At 44.0% G+C, this 14,739-nt stretch overlaps 1 long non-coding RNA gene across 1 annotated transcript; it reads right to left on the bottom strand.

Moving 5' to 3' along the window:
• Positions 1–4,029: 4,029 nt before the first annotated feature.
• LOC106496257 (uncharacterized) lies at positions 4,030–7,528 on the bottom strand. Its single transcript, XR_001294570.2, has 2 exons — positions 7,443–7,528; positions 4,030–4,846 (listed from the first exon to the last, which is right to left on the bottom strand). It is a non-coding gene; the product is annotated as an uncharacterized lncRNA (long non-coding RNA).
• Positions 7,529–14,739: the final 7,211 nt, after the last annotated feature.

The raw sequence follows: 14,739 nt of genomic DNA, 5'->3' as shown, positions 1-14,739 counted from the left end.
AGGAGCATTCATTTCCCAGTGGATTGGTGGTGTTGCTGCTTAAAGTTGTGCATGGGAGACACCCACATTTTTAATTCCTTTCTTGAAGAAAGTTGTTTTCAGGCTGAAAACTCTTTCATTGTCACTGGTTCAACAAATCAGTCAAGGGGAACAGCAGGCAGACAGGAATCAGAAAAGCAAGATGATGTGGCAGGTAACTCAGCATCTGTGTAACCTTTGCTTCTCCTCCTTTTTCAGCTATGTTTTGTTCACAGACTTCTACAGCTGCTGTTTAAGCAATTCAGGCTCTCTTGCCTTAAACTGACCTGTATAAACTCAGGTTAATTAATCTTTCATTTCCTCATCTTCTTTTCCTTTTGCATGGGGAGGAGCTTTCCAAAAGCAGGTGTAGCAAGTATGCTTTATTCCTAAGCAAAGAGCTCATTTCCTTCGGAAGGACAGTGTGGTTTGCACTCCTAGCTTCTGCAGCCTTTTGAATTTTTTTTCTGAATTTACTATCTTCTGCAAACCATGTGTGTGAAGAAGATTTAATTAGCTGAAGTTTGTGAAGTACAGAGAGCTCATCAGATAAAGAAGGCTATTTAATTGCAAAGCCATTATATATTATCATTTGTTGTTGTATTGTTGTTAATACTGCAATTATTCTAACAATAGTTTGTGGTTCACTCCCTCTCTCCTGGCTGTTGGTGTGTTAAAGAAACTACATTTGCTTTCCATTTGCTATTTTGCCTTGATTTCTACCTGTTGCTCATCTTCTCCCTGACTAGTAATTTCATTTAGAAATGCAGACAGATTTAGAGTGGAGGAATCTACCCAAAGCAAATGTTTCAAAGTGCAAAACAGACAAAAGAAGGAAAAGAGGCAGAGCAGTGAAATGCAGATATTGTCCTGTCGGGCTGAAAGCAGAAACTTTGCACAATTTGCTTCGCCTGTGCCACTGCAGTTCAAGGGCTTGGATCAATAGAAAGCCATTCACTGGCTCCAGTGGGCTTTTGGTCAGGTCCTATGTGAAATTCAATGCCTAACGAGCTCTCAGGAAAGACCGTGAGCTGTGCAGGCAGGACACGGAGACAGGCTCGCGCTGTCGCTCTCTCAGATAAATACAGCAAACAAAACCTTTGCAGGTTTGAATGGCCACAGGGTTCATGTGAGGACATGTTCCACACATCTGAAGCATAGGCAGCATGTGGTCTAAAAGGACTTGTACTTTTGATTTGGGCTCGAGTTTTTAAGGAAACCTAATCTCACAGTTACATACCGCTAGGGTGGCTCAAGCCCTGTTTGGAGGGTGTGCCCTGTTTAAGTGCTTGTGTCTGTCACCCCCCAATACACAGCACAGGAAGAGCTGAGGTGTGACACCTGTGCTCACACCAGGATTTGCAGACTTTTCCACTCTGTGAGTTGAAAGAAATGAGGAAAAGTATCCTCTGGAAACCTCTCCACTGGTTCATGCTCCTGCCCTGCCTCTGGAGAACAAATTGCATGGAAATGCCATGGAGGAAACGAATTAATACAATGACATTTAGCATCTGGAAGAGAAAAGAAGCATTAGCAGCATGGCAAGCTTTATCGCCAGCCTATCTCTAAGTCCTATCGAGGCTCAGATGCATAGTTGCGTCTGTGCTATAAGAGACAGGGCAGGCTAGAGACTCCAAGTCAGGTTGCAAGCATGCCTCTGAGCTGACTCATGTGGCTACAAGCCCCAAGCAAGTGCTTCACAAAGCTGTGGATGGACCACAAGCCACATTTTGGGGCCATCTCGATTATGGAAAAGTGCTGAATCATCTGTCAGAGGAGCAATATCAGCAGATGTGCTCCAGGCTTTACTGAGCTAGTGCAAGGCTGGATACAGCTGTGACACAAAGGGAAGGTGGAAGGACCCCCCTAATGACATGTGGTCATGAGCAGGTGGCAGCTGGGGTGGTCTTCATGGAAGAAACTTTTCCACTGATTTTTCTCTTATGTGGTAAATTGCTCTCACCTTAAACAACACAATTCTGTTAATGTTTTTATCATATCACCAGCCTACTCTGGAAGCTTGCTGGTGAGTTTATGATTCACTCTGGATTTATACTGGTGTAATGAGAGTCAGAATCTGGCTCTCAGTTGACCTCCTCTTTCACTGCTATACTCATAAAATGATGGGGTCTTTGCTAACAAGGAAGGCAGCAGGGACTTAAGTTCCCAGAGTAGCTGGTAACAAATAGTCAAGGGAGGGTTGACCTTACCTCAGGCTAAATATGGTATCATGTCTGCTCATTTATAATCTGCACTGCTTATTTATAATCTTCGGAGCGTGAATGACCTGGCAAAGCTGAACGTCTCTCCTTCGCCTCAGGCGGTGGCCTATTTTTGATGCCCAGTTCTTGTACGTGAGTGTGTCACCTCTGGGAGTTGAGCTCAGGAGAGTGCCAACGCTTGTCAGAAACTCAGAGCTCGTTAGTCAGTACTGCTGCCAATTACTGGATGACGAAATTGCACAGATCATCACTGGCAGTTGTGTATTCATGGGTTTGTGGTGCGTGCAGTCAGTATGATTGAACACAGCTGCTCAAATCCCTGAAATATGAAATAGGCAAATCAGGCTTTGCACACAAAGCTAGACTGCATGTGTTCACTTCAAGAGCAAGTCAGTCTTGGAAATAGTGCAGGGCTGTAGATCTGTGCTCTGCCACCTAACAAATTTACATAGTTTTCTGACTGTCAGGACCCATGTAGACCTGAATCAAGCCTCTTGACTAAGGCTGTGTGAGCCACAGTGGGAAGTGTAAGACAGGCAGCTGATACCCTGGTCAGAGCTGGGAATAAAGCAGTGCTCTCTCTGTCCTTCCTGGTGGTAAAAAAGAGCTGTCTACCCTCTGGCAGGAATTTGCTACTTATGAGCAACAGCTCTCCTGGCTAACTGCACCCATACCTCAATGCCAGCTGCGCTTGGGTACTGCATGTGGAATATGTGTATATGGATGTACTGAAATATAAAAGGTAGATTTTCACAGTTCTCTTGCCCCGTGTTGCTTCACAGGATAGTGTCAACCTGCAGTCATGAAGAGATATAGATGTGGTTTCGGTGGAGCTCGGAGGGTCTTACAAGGTGAATTTCCTTCCTGACCCCCTGTCACTTCTCCATCATCTTCTTTTTCCTTATTGCACTTCGGAAAGAGCCTCTGAGATTCTCATTTGCCTGACACAGCAGCGTCACTCAGGCTGTGATTACAGAGCTGCCTTCATGGAAGGGGATGAAAAGACTTTGCATGTGACCAGGTCTTCACACTGACTACGGAAAAGCTGAGCTTTCAGAAGATTGTTCATCAGTTTCTAATACAACCAGGGCAGATGGGCTTCTAGGTGTTTTATCCAGACGCTAGTAAAGATCAAAGACACCGGCAATAGTTTTGAGCATGATATAGGAGGTCATTCGTCCTTACTAATCCTAACAAATGTCTTCAATCCTGGATACCACCTCTGAGATATATGGAGCATAAAAGACAGCTATATGGTGTTGATGTACCATAAGAGAACCCACCATGTCAGAGACTTCCTGCTTTCTCTTCCTCCATGCCATCTGCAGCAGCACAGGAAGGAGATGTCAGTATGTCTTCAGTAAACCAAACATCTACATGTGCCTGTGAGCTCTGGTCCTGCCCATGGAACCCAAACCTGTGATCCCACCAGCCTCTGAGCAGCTCAAATACCAGTTTTCACTGAGCCTTTGCACTGTTCTTGCTGCTCCTTTCTATTGCTGTGGTCTGAGAGGGGCAACATCTGTGAGCCACTGTGGTTAGGGATGCATCTGGTTCAAAGAAAATTGAAAATTACATCCAGAAACTACTTTCTGGGAAACCATTATGGATTACAAAGTAAATAACCCATTTTCATTATGATGATAGTTTTAATAAGACAGCATTATGGTGTCCTTATGTTCTGATGGTGCACATTTCATACACTTAAATGAGAGATTATCTTTCCTTTTTCCCCTCTCCTTGCTTCAAAATGCAAATGCTGACAAAATGTGACTGACCAAAAGTCAAGTATGATGTTCTGTGCTTTAATACCCGCAGAGCTTAAACTGGCACTATAAAACCTTTTGCACAGCTTCCAGCTGACGTGCCTTGGAGCTGATCTGGAAGGGACTTCTTTTTGATGGAAAAGAAGCCCAAATCCAAAGTGCTTTGAAATCAAAGAGGGTCTTTGATGGCTTTAATGGACTTTGAATCAGGCCTTTCCCAGGCTGAGACTGCCAGAGGGAGACTGCCACCACTGTCAAGCTGTGCTGCAGATGTTGCAAAGGTGGTCACATACTGCTAGAAATGGGACTGGGAGAGGGGCCTCATTTCATACATTTTCTAGTCCAGATAAGGCTCAGTGGGAGAGGGGGAAGATGTGACAGTGGTTCAGCCTAGGCTGGGACCTGGGATCTGGGCTTTAGTCCTCTGCTGGGCTGCAGACCTCCCCTGAGACACGAGGCCTGTTGCAGATGGTGGGTTCCACCTCACCTCCACCATCTAAAATCGCAGTGCGTAGTTTAGGTTCCTCTAGTTCAGCACTTGTCTCATCAAAAGTGGATAGACCGTCTCTCCCTTAAACAGAGAGGATGCCGAGATGAGTACTTTGGCTGATGGGAATCTTGTCTGTGGAACGAAATCCTGAAGTCTCTGGCATTTTTATCGGGGGATCCTGCGTTTCACATTCAGGGTGAAATGGGGAGAGTACCCTTCCCTAGCTCAGAGGAGGATTGTGAGGAGAAATGAATCCAAGAGGGTGAGGAGTTCAGCAGCATGGCCCTGGGTCCTCATGAGCTCCCTTGGGACTCCATGCTGGGGACAACTAGCAAAGTCAACATCAAGCACTGAAAGGAGAATATAAAGACACATATGTTAGAACAAGCCCAAAGCCTATACACATGCCCAAATTCAGGTATCATCTAACTTTAGAGGAGCATCCACCTGAAAAAAATGATAGTGGAGTGAGCAAATGAGTGGATATATTTTAGCTATACTTTAGTAAAAGCTTGTAAGCCTGCACTTACCCTAATGCATGATTTTTTTCAGAGATGCTTGGAATGTTTTGTCCCTTTCTTTAGCCTGATGCAAAAAGTTTTTTTTTCCTGCCTCTCTTATTTCTGCTTTCTCCTTTCTTTCTCTGGCAGCAGAGGTGAAATAGGCACATTTCACTTTAACAGGCAGCCTCAGAGAGCATGGCCCATAAGGGGCATAGCCGAGAAGCCACATTGAGGGCTGGGAGAACTGCTTCCATCACCAGACACATTCCGCCAAGTTTCTCTTCCAAACGAAAAACTGAAGTGGCTTTTCTGTGCAAGGAGGATTGAAACCAGATCCCATTATTAAATTTGCTAAATGGGAATGTAATGATTTATGGGGGAGGTTGTGAACCCTCAGAAAGAATTCTGTAATAATAATACTGGGTGAACGGCAGACTGGAGCAGTTTTCAAAAGTAAATGATCTGTTAAAAAAAAAAGTCCTAACAAAGCTACTAAATACGAACCAGACAAAAATTTTAATTATTTCTAATGAGATCATCAGAGTAAACAAATGACTGAAGTGGGACTCATCTGATATAAGCAATAAGAATCACATACAATATTGTTTGAAGAGTCACGCTTGAGAGGTTCAAAGCTGTGCAACGTACTTAACCACACACCAGTACTGCTGGCAGATGTGTAACTAAACCCTAGACATTGCTTTGAAAAAAACCTCAGCCATCTCCATAACTTTTTTTATTTTTTTGGAACAAGTTTGGCTGAATTCAAAGGGTGCTGGAAGTTTTTGGTGACTACACTGAGCACTGGAGGGTCTTAGCATCTTTAAAAAGTAGGCACGTTAATACAAGTTTTAGACAGTTTGGGAAAGAAACACCCTGAATATAGTTCATCTCATAATAAAAAGGGTGAGGGCATCTGTGTGTGGATTTGTGCATGTCTAAAGCTTACTCAAGAGGAATGTATTTTTGCATATATATATATATATATATATATAAGGAATTTAAAGAAAATGCAAGGAGACATCCTGGCTTTCCACATTATCCTACAGTGTATCCATGGCATGGTGGGATCACAGCAGTGAATGCTGCAGACCAAAGCAGAGCTGAATGAAACCAAAGACCCAGAGCTGTAAGTGAGCTGCTTGGGAGAACCCTTCCAGTCCTGGCTAATCCCTATGATTTCCCTGGAACAACAGGTAGTTCATGGGGTGACTATGGGCAGAGTTCCAGCCAGGAAAAGAAAGCCAGATGCAGAGAAAAGGGGAAATTAAAGAAAGTGATAGCTTTCCTTTGGTAACCGTGTATAATATGCACGTATATAAGCTATAATAATACATAGCAACACGTATAAAAAGCCGGATCCAGACTCTCCCTGACTCAGGGAGGTTTGCTGAGGGTGATTAGCCAGACTCACTCCAGGAGAGTGGTGGTGTCCCACCACGAATGGAAGGAAACATTTCTATGGTTATTATTTCTGCAAGGACGGCAGGATCTTTCGCCCTGCATTCCTTCGCTTCTGTGGCTTTTTCTTCACTAGACTTCTAATAATGCAGCAGGCTCACTTTTTTTTTTTTTTCCCCTTTTCCAGTTGGCTGGTTTGATTTCTCCAGCCGCTCCTCGCTACCTAATAATGTGTGTAAAAGGCAATATTTACTTTTGCAACGCTACCTGCCCCGAGAGCAGGAAGGCATCCCGTGTAACAGCTGCGGCCACTAATTCACTGCAACTGCAGCCTGTCTTCTCAGCACCGGCTACATTTCTTTTCCATATGCTAACTCCCTTTTAGCTTAATTTTCCCATTACCCGGCAGTAACATTGAGTAACTGTGTTGGGCTGTATTCAAATGCAAATTAATATCCCCTTCTGCCCATTAGCTCGGCTGTTTCTTGTCTAGCCAAAGCGACTGGAAGCAAGTGAGGAGCCTGGTTCGGCCGTCAGACAGAGGGGCCCTGTCGGGGCTGGAGCTGCTCTTCGTCCCCCAGAGGAGACACAAAGCAGCAGGCTGCGGAAAGGAGAGGTCCTCCACCGAGACGTTTCCTGTCAAACAACCCCTGAACTCCAACCATTCAGCATATGCTGCGGCTCTCCCGAACGCCAGTGTTTGATGTATATAATTCACACAATGCCTATACTGTGCTCCGGGTTGGAGACATCCGGTGCACTGACATCGAGGAACCTTTAAGGAAGACAAGGGGGAGGGGGAGCTGAGCGGAAGAGAGATATCACTGAATAAACCATATGATCTTAAAAGCTGCTAATAAGCCAGGCGGCTAAACGAAATAAGCCTTTAAGCAAAATATCCTGGCATGAAGCAAGTTCCCCAAAAGAGGAAGAAGAGGGAATATAGACTTGAATGCTGACAGATGACATGAGGGATGGGGAGGGGAAAGGAGAAGGGGAAGACAAGGAAATAAATACAAGAAGAGCATATGGTTTGTCTCACGTGTTGGAAAAGGTGGGGTCTCTTCATCCCCCACTGACACAGACGTATTCTGTCCCACGGGACCGCTCGGCACTAGAAATACTAGCATCATCTTGGGGAAAGAGTGGTGTAATTCCTCCACACCCCCACCCAGAAAAATAAGCTCCACCCATGTGAGTCACCATACCCGAAAGGGCTTATGCGTCTCTTCATGCCTATACAGCTCTCCGTGCTTCAGCTGAATTTGTTTTCCGCTCTGAGGCTTAACCTGCGGTCTCCTGCTGGACTCACCTTTCCCTTTCCAGCACAGGCATGGGTGGTGTGTGCAAACAGCACCATTCCTCGCTGAGAAGATCGCCTGTTCTGCAAAAGCATCTCAGACCAATATTTTCTAATTTTGTATTTTTTTCTGCCTGCTATTAAAAAAATAGTTTAAGTTGACTGTTTCTCTTTTGAAAACCCTAAAAAAGTAGGGGATGTGGGAACCGGAATATCACTACAAGGGCTTCACTGCATGATAAGAGACAAAGTCTGGGGGGAATCTGTGATGCTTGATCCTGTGCTGAGACCAGCTCGAGCTCAGCTGCCAGAAGGCATGTTGGTGTGGACAGGGTGCACTGGCTAAAAACGGTTAAGCACCACATCTCCGACTCCGCAGTTCTGACTGGCGGTGTTAGTTATAACACTCATTCAGCCAAGAGGCATCAAAGAGAGCATCCTGCTCCCATTAGGTAATGGGTAATTTCTGCAGTACCTATCAGAAATCTCAGATTGTAAACACTTGCAATAAGTTATATGCAAAGTGGATTTTAAGCCAAAATTAAATAGGTAGAGTTATGTACCTAACAAATAAATAAGAGATATGTGTAATCTGTTTGCAAAGAGGAAGGGGGGGGGGGGAGGAAGTTCTTAAATAAATTACTCACCATGAATAACTCACTCCTCCCTAGAAAACCCACACCTTAGAGTTCCTGGTAGACAAAAAGACAGTTGTTGAAGTCTTTGGCTTCTGTGTTCAGAACATTGTTTATTTTCTTATATAAGATTATCTTACACATAAGAACTCTGTTCTTCTGGTACAGAATAATAACATGTCAGCCCAGATAGCTGCTGAAATTCAGCCACCTGCAAGGTGTTGCCATGGAAAGACCCTATTGCACAGGGGTTTTTGGCCATGGAGTTGTTCTGGAGATCATACTTTTTTGGGCAGGACCTCAGTTTTTAAGGTTCCCTTTGGACTGAGTAAACTCCATGCAGATCAGTGTTGCTGTTTCTTTAACCTTACAAACACAAAGAGCAAAGACAACTCCTTCAATGAGCACGTCCGATAGCAGGGAAGGAGAGGTTTTGTTACAAGGTGATGAAAATATGTGTTCTGGACAAAGATGTGAGCAGCTAATCCGACATGGGCTGAAAGAAATCAGACAAAAGTTACATGAAACAGATCAACTTTCATCTCTGACCTACCCGCAAAGGACAAGCACAAACTAAAGGCAGGCAAAACAGCCCTTGTCCAGCTGGCCTTTCTTATCTTTTAAGGGAGGCAGCAACGGGGCTGCAAGCTTTGAAGTCAATCAGACGATGAGCCTGCTAAAACCGATTAGCACATGCCTGCATGCTGGGACATCTACGAACAGACAGCTGGAAATGAAGCACTTGGAAATGGAAATAGTCGGAAAACTCTGAGGCTGTTGGGATTGCGGAGAGACCTGCAGATCCCCTCTGTCAGCTGCATAAAAGAGGGCGAGCAAAGCGTGGGGATGGTATTTCACGCTGCTGAATGTGCATACTATATCTCTTGCTGCTCGCGTTTGCAGCGTTGCCCGTTCTGCAGCTCTCGAGGCCCTTGGCCCACCCCTGAGGTCCCATGGGTCCAGGGCCTGGTCTCTGGCATAGGCCGGCACCGAATGTGTCAGATGAAGTCCAGAAAAACTCACAATGAACCACAACAGAACAACAGGCCAGAAGGAAAGTTTCTCTCTAACGACCAGTGATTGGTTCAATAAAAGCGAAGCGCAGAACAACAGAAGCAGAGAGGAGACTGGCAGCAGGATTAGCCCTGCTATTACTGCAGAGCTCCAGCCACCGTGAGACCAGCAGAGAGCAGAGACTGATACCAGGGTGCTGTGCTCCCACTGCAGGATACAAATAGCTTCCCCTGAAATCAATGACACTCATTTGTATCGTGCGGCAACAGCATAGAGCCTCCTATCTGGTTTTCTCAGCGGTGATGTTGCAGCATTATCAGTGCGGGTGAAGCACGTGTGCACGTGTAATTCTTCCTCTCCATTCGACAGCACTTCACTTCCATGACAAGCGGCAAAAACATTGCCCGTGTCTACAAGTCCATTGGTGCCTGTCAGAGGTAGATACAGACCCATGAGGCTGTGCCCAGTGGTTGGGGCTGTTTGCTTGCCTCCATTCCTGTTTTGTCTCTTGCTGGCAGATCATTTCTTCCAACAAAGTCATCTCAAATTGTCTTTTTTTGGTCTCCCTTGCATTTTGAGATAGAAAATGTTGGTTTATTTCAGTTTTCTCCTTTGCCCTGCATGCCTAGCTACCAGTGCCACACCGGGACGGGGGAAGGTCAGCCCTGCACAACGCTCACCACGGTGAGACCCGACCAGCAGGACCCCAGCAAATTCAGCACCAGCTCCTCTAAAGGTGCAAGTGGGCACACAGCAAGGGAAAAGCACATCCGGTATAAAGAGGCAGGTTAACATCCCTGGGTTTGTCAATGAAGGGAACGGAGCTTCAGACCTGTTCTTGCTTTAAACTGCCTGTATTCATTCATTCATGGACCTCCCCAATATCTGCTGTGCTAGGCCCATCCTGCAGACGCTCTCAGTTAAGGTCTCTGAGAAATGATGGCAGAAAAATGGATTTAAAATCAGACTATATCACACATATACAGGGATATTCTATTATGGAAATACAACAGGGAAAACAATGGCTCAGGTAGCTCTGGGGAGAGGCAGCTGTCAGGTGTTGAGCGTTTAGCAAGGCTCAGCTAAGATCAGATCAAGATTTGACAAAAATTTCAAAATATGGAGGATAAAATCTGTTATGAGAAAAAAGTCTTTTTTTTTTTTTTTTCACTGTAGTAGAAGAAAGAAAAAAAGAAAGAAATGCTAAATGCTTCTGCTTACTCCAGAAAACCATGGCTGGTGCTTCTTCTTTTTTTTTTTTTTTCTTTTTTTTTTTTGTTCTAATTAGAGAAGCAAACTTTTTCCTGGAGATATAGTTATACCAGTTATTAGTTATTTTGTCAATATCAGAGAGGATTAGGCTGAACATGATCAAGACACTCATTCCGGAAGAGCTATATCCATACATGGCTGTAGTTATTGTAGTTGTAGTAAATATTTAAAAGAAGAGAGCTGTCACAGCATAACCAGCCTCACTCCTTAACAGATCTGCTGCAAGACACAAGCAGTAGATTTTCCCTTCTCTTACTGTACCAGAAAGGCTGTTCCTTTTTTTCCTCCTCTCTGAAATCCTCATTAATTCAACAGATAAAAGCTATGTAAGAACTGCTACATTCCAAGGGAATTAGATAACAGGGAGGGAGGAAGGGAATGAGCTGCTGAAGGGTCCTGACAAAATTCAAGAGCTTTCTCTCCACGCCTTCTCCCCAGTCTCCCTGGTACAGAATTGCATCAAAATAACAAAAGTCTTGAACTCAAACAGACACAGTTACTTTGCTGCAGATCTCTGTATGGCCACCTCTGCTGCAGCTTTCATAGGAGTGGCTTGAAACCATTTAGTTAATGTCAGCTGGAGACTTTCAGGGTTTTGCATATAAAGCAAATCCCTGTGTAGAGACTCTTAAATTACTATAGCTTCACTGCACTGAAAAAATAATAAAAAAGCTCTGAAAAAAATTAAATTAAGTTAAATTAAAATTTTCCTAATCTAGAAAAAGATAAACTGCATGAAAATAATTTCTGCTCAGTCAAGAGAGTTTCTCCTGAGGTGGTTCCTTGTGAATCCTTTCCCTTAAGGTTTTGCCCTTTATCTTGGGGCAACTGTGTTCCTGTAGCCCTGAATTTATAATCAGTTTATTGCAATTTATCTTGAAAGGAAAGAATAGTGTCCCCATGGCAGACTGCATGGTTTTATTTGAGCTGGTTCCCCTGTGCATCTGGGTACCACACTGGGATATATCGGCATTAAAATGGAAGATCTGCCTGTAGTGATGTGAGCGCACCAGATGGGAGTGGATACCTCTCTGACCTAAAAGGAGATCAGTGTACCTATAACTTTGTCACCAAACTGCATGCACAACCAGCTAGTCTTAACATCCTCATCCTCTGCTGAATCTTCACCCATTCAAAGAGTAGCGTTAAAGACTTACAGCTGGGCAGCTGGAGGCTCCTTGAATGTTAGCAGGATGATTGCACCCTGATCTAGCCAGATGTGTGCACATTTGGCAAGGCATCCCTGCTGCAGTGATGTCTTCTCCTGATAGGTAAAGATGCTCCTTGCCTTTGACTTGGGACTCATTAAGTTATGTGCATAGACAAAATGTAGTTAAATGACTATAATGTGGACATTTTTGAAAAAAATTTGGAAGTATAAATGAGAATAAGGACCAGGTTTCTATCTGGGACGAATTCCATCAGGTCCGCTCAATTTCACTAAATAACACATGACTCTAAAGGCATCTACTCTCTCATCATCATCTCTCTACTTTGTAATCCAGGGGTGTGCCTCAGTCGGAAATCTGGCAGATGCAGAAACCTTGGTACTTTCAGAATCTGTAATAATAATAGTCACAGTTTGATAAATGAGATACTTTTTCCAAACATCTAGCCACCCCACAAACGGGAAGAAATTCTTCCTTTGTTTCTTGCAGAGTACTGCAAAGTTACCGGATAATATTTGATAGTTTAGTTTAAGGGTTTTTTTTTTTTTTTTGGCTTTCTTCTTAAAAATACATATACAGTTATTTCCAGAAGACAGAAGAGAATGTTTGATGAACCCAAGGTGTATCCAGGGTATAATGTATAAGATTGAATGTATAAGATATACCAGTGTATATATCTTACAAGTCTCTCCTTACATTCATGTGTAAGCAATTCATCATCAAGCTGAAGGGAAAGACAACTGGTCAGCTGATAGCTGTAAATCTGTCCATTCGCGGAACTGATTCTGTCCAGATGCATTTGCAGAAAGCCCAGGAGCAAACTCTGTCCTGCTTTAAATAGTACCTAAGTGTTGTTCATGTGCGCCTTATCAATCACAGAGCCTTAAAGAAAAGTCATCAATGCTGCAGATGATAGAAATAAAGAGAAGGCCAAGTACTGCTGGGACCATTGACTGTGCAGACAAGCAATTGAAGTGTTGCACTTTTTTATTCTAAAGTGCATAGTGTACAACTGCAGAGACAAACTCACTTTACTGCTACCTTCAAAGGTCAGTGTCCAATTGCTCCCGTGCAATTTTGCTCTCTGATGATGAATGCTCAGGACCTGAATAAGACCTTTGTGTTTATCTCACCTATCTTTGGCCATCTGCAAAATAGTATTTTATGCAGACCAATCCCCGCACTTTCTTCGGTAGTCGCGACAGAGGCAATTGGGCTAAGTTGTGCTCTGGAGTGCCCTATCTCTGTGTATTGTTTGCGGAGGGACCACAGATTATGAATTTAAACAAAGTGCTTAAATTTTAGGGTGTTCGATGTTGTCCGATGCCTTCTTTTCTGGGTTTCAGCTACATCAGACCCACTTTTCTGACTTTCAGGGAGCCTTTGCATAACCAGCACCTGTCCTACTGCAGCTGGATGGCAGCTGGAAAGAGAGCCTGTAATTAGATTGCTGTCACTAACTGAACATGTACAGAGCAAGGAGAGGATGAAGTGGTTTAGCATATTAGTGTCTTAGTTAAGTCTGAAACATCGGATCTTCCCTGCCTTCCTTTCCACTGAAAACCAACCAGTTTGCAAAACGACCTTCCTCCTGAACTGTCCACCTCACAGTGAGATTCCAGGCCAAGATGTCACTGAGCATCCTTTCTAGGAAACATGTGTTATGTGTACCACTCATTCCCTTTTGATCTGCAAGATATATCCATCTCTTTCTGATCCTACCAGGCTGTAGGATACTCACAGGACTGAAGAAATTCTTAAAGTTACCTCTGGCAACTTGTCCCTGTATCTCCAGTTATGAGCTTGGGTAATTCCCAGGATATCCATGACACTGTTCAAGCATTTACTATTTACATTCTTCTTCTTAGACCTATCGAAATATGTCCCTTCTACCAGATCTTGCAAGAAGGAGGTGTCATCATGAAACTGCCTTTTCTAAGTTCTCTGGGATCTGCACTAGGGGAGTAAAGAAGGATAAAGGTTTCTGACTCTGTTCTCTTCACACAGCAGAAAGGAGTCAGGAGGGGTGAAGAGGAGAGAAATACCACACAATGTCATTTCAGAGTGCATTGCTGGTATTCCCTTGTTTGCTGTACGGGTCTTTCTTCTGCACCCTTGCCTTTGCAGCCCTGCAAAATTTACTCTGTGATACAACTGGATGCAAGATCCATCCTGTATTCCATCATCACTCACTTCACTCAGCACAAAATGCCAGTTTCCACCAGGTTTACTTGCTTTTCACATTCCTACCCCTGAACCTTCCCTCATGCTATCAATTCTGCATGGACTCTCTTCCTAGTCCTGGCATCCATCTTTCATAGCCCTTATTTAAACATCCCTGCTCACTTACTCCTTCTGCCTGGACCACAGCCACATTCCTGGCCAGTCAATTCACCCCTCGCCCTGCACCTTTCAAAGAAACATGAAGCCCCAAGCCTCTCTCTCTCCACCTGCATTTTGTACATTGAAACACACAATTTGGTTTTCAAATTGCTGACAACCAGTGACTGCGTTTACTCCATTTTGCGTGTCAGAATTTAGCAAATATCATGGACAAAAACCTTGCATGCCCTATTTGCATAAGTAGGAAATTCAACTGCAGTTGCCCTGTGTCTTTATGAACTCTGTGAAGTGCCAGGCGACCAGTCACTCTAATTGCTACATGAGTTTGGGAGCATTTGATTTCTGAGGAGCAATTATGCCTGAAACAGATTGTGCCCAAAGAAAAATATCTGCATGAAAAGTGCACTTAATTATAAACTGCCACGGCCGAAATGGAATCTGACAACCCAGCTGCCCCATAGGACTGCTCCATACATCACCGAGCAGAAAAAATTGTGCGAAGAGCCAAGCTCATAAAATCCACCAGCAGGCACCAAAATAAACTCTCTGAATTTTAGAAACATTTGGTGCCCAAGAAGCTGTCGTAGACACCGGGGAAGTACTGGG

This window comes from Apteryx mantelli, chromosome 2 (assembly GCF_036417845.1).
Source record: "Apteryx mantelli isolate bAptMan1 chromosome 2, bAptMan1.hap1, whole genome shotgun sequence".
NCBI classification, from domain to species: Eukaryota; Metazoa; Chordata; class Aves; order Apterygiformes; family Apterygidae; genus Apteryx; species Apteryx mantelli.
This window is presented reverse-complemented; position numbering and strand designations above follow the sequence as displayed.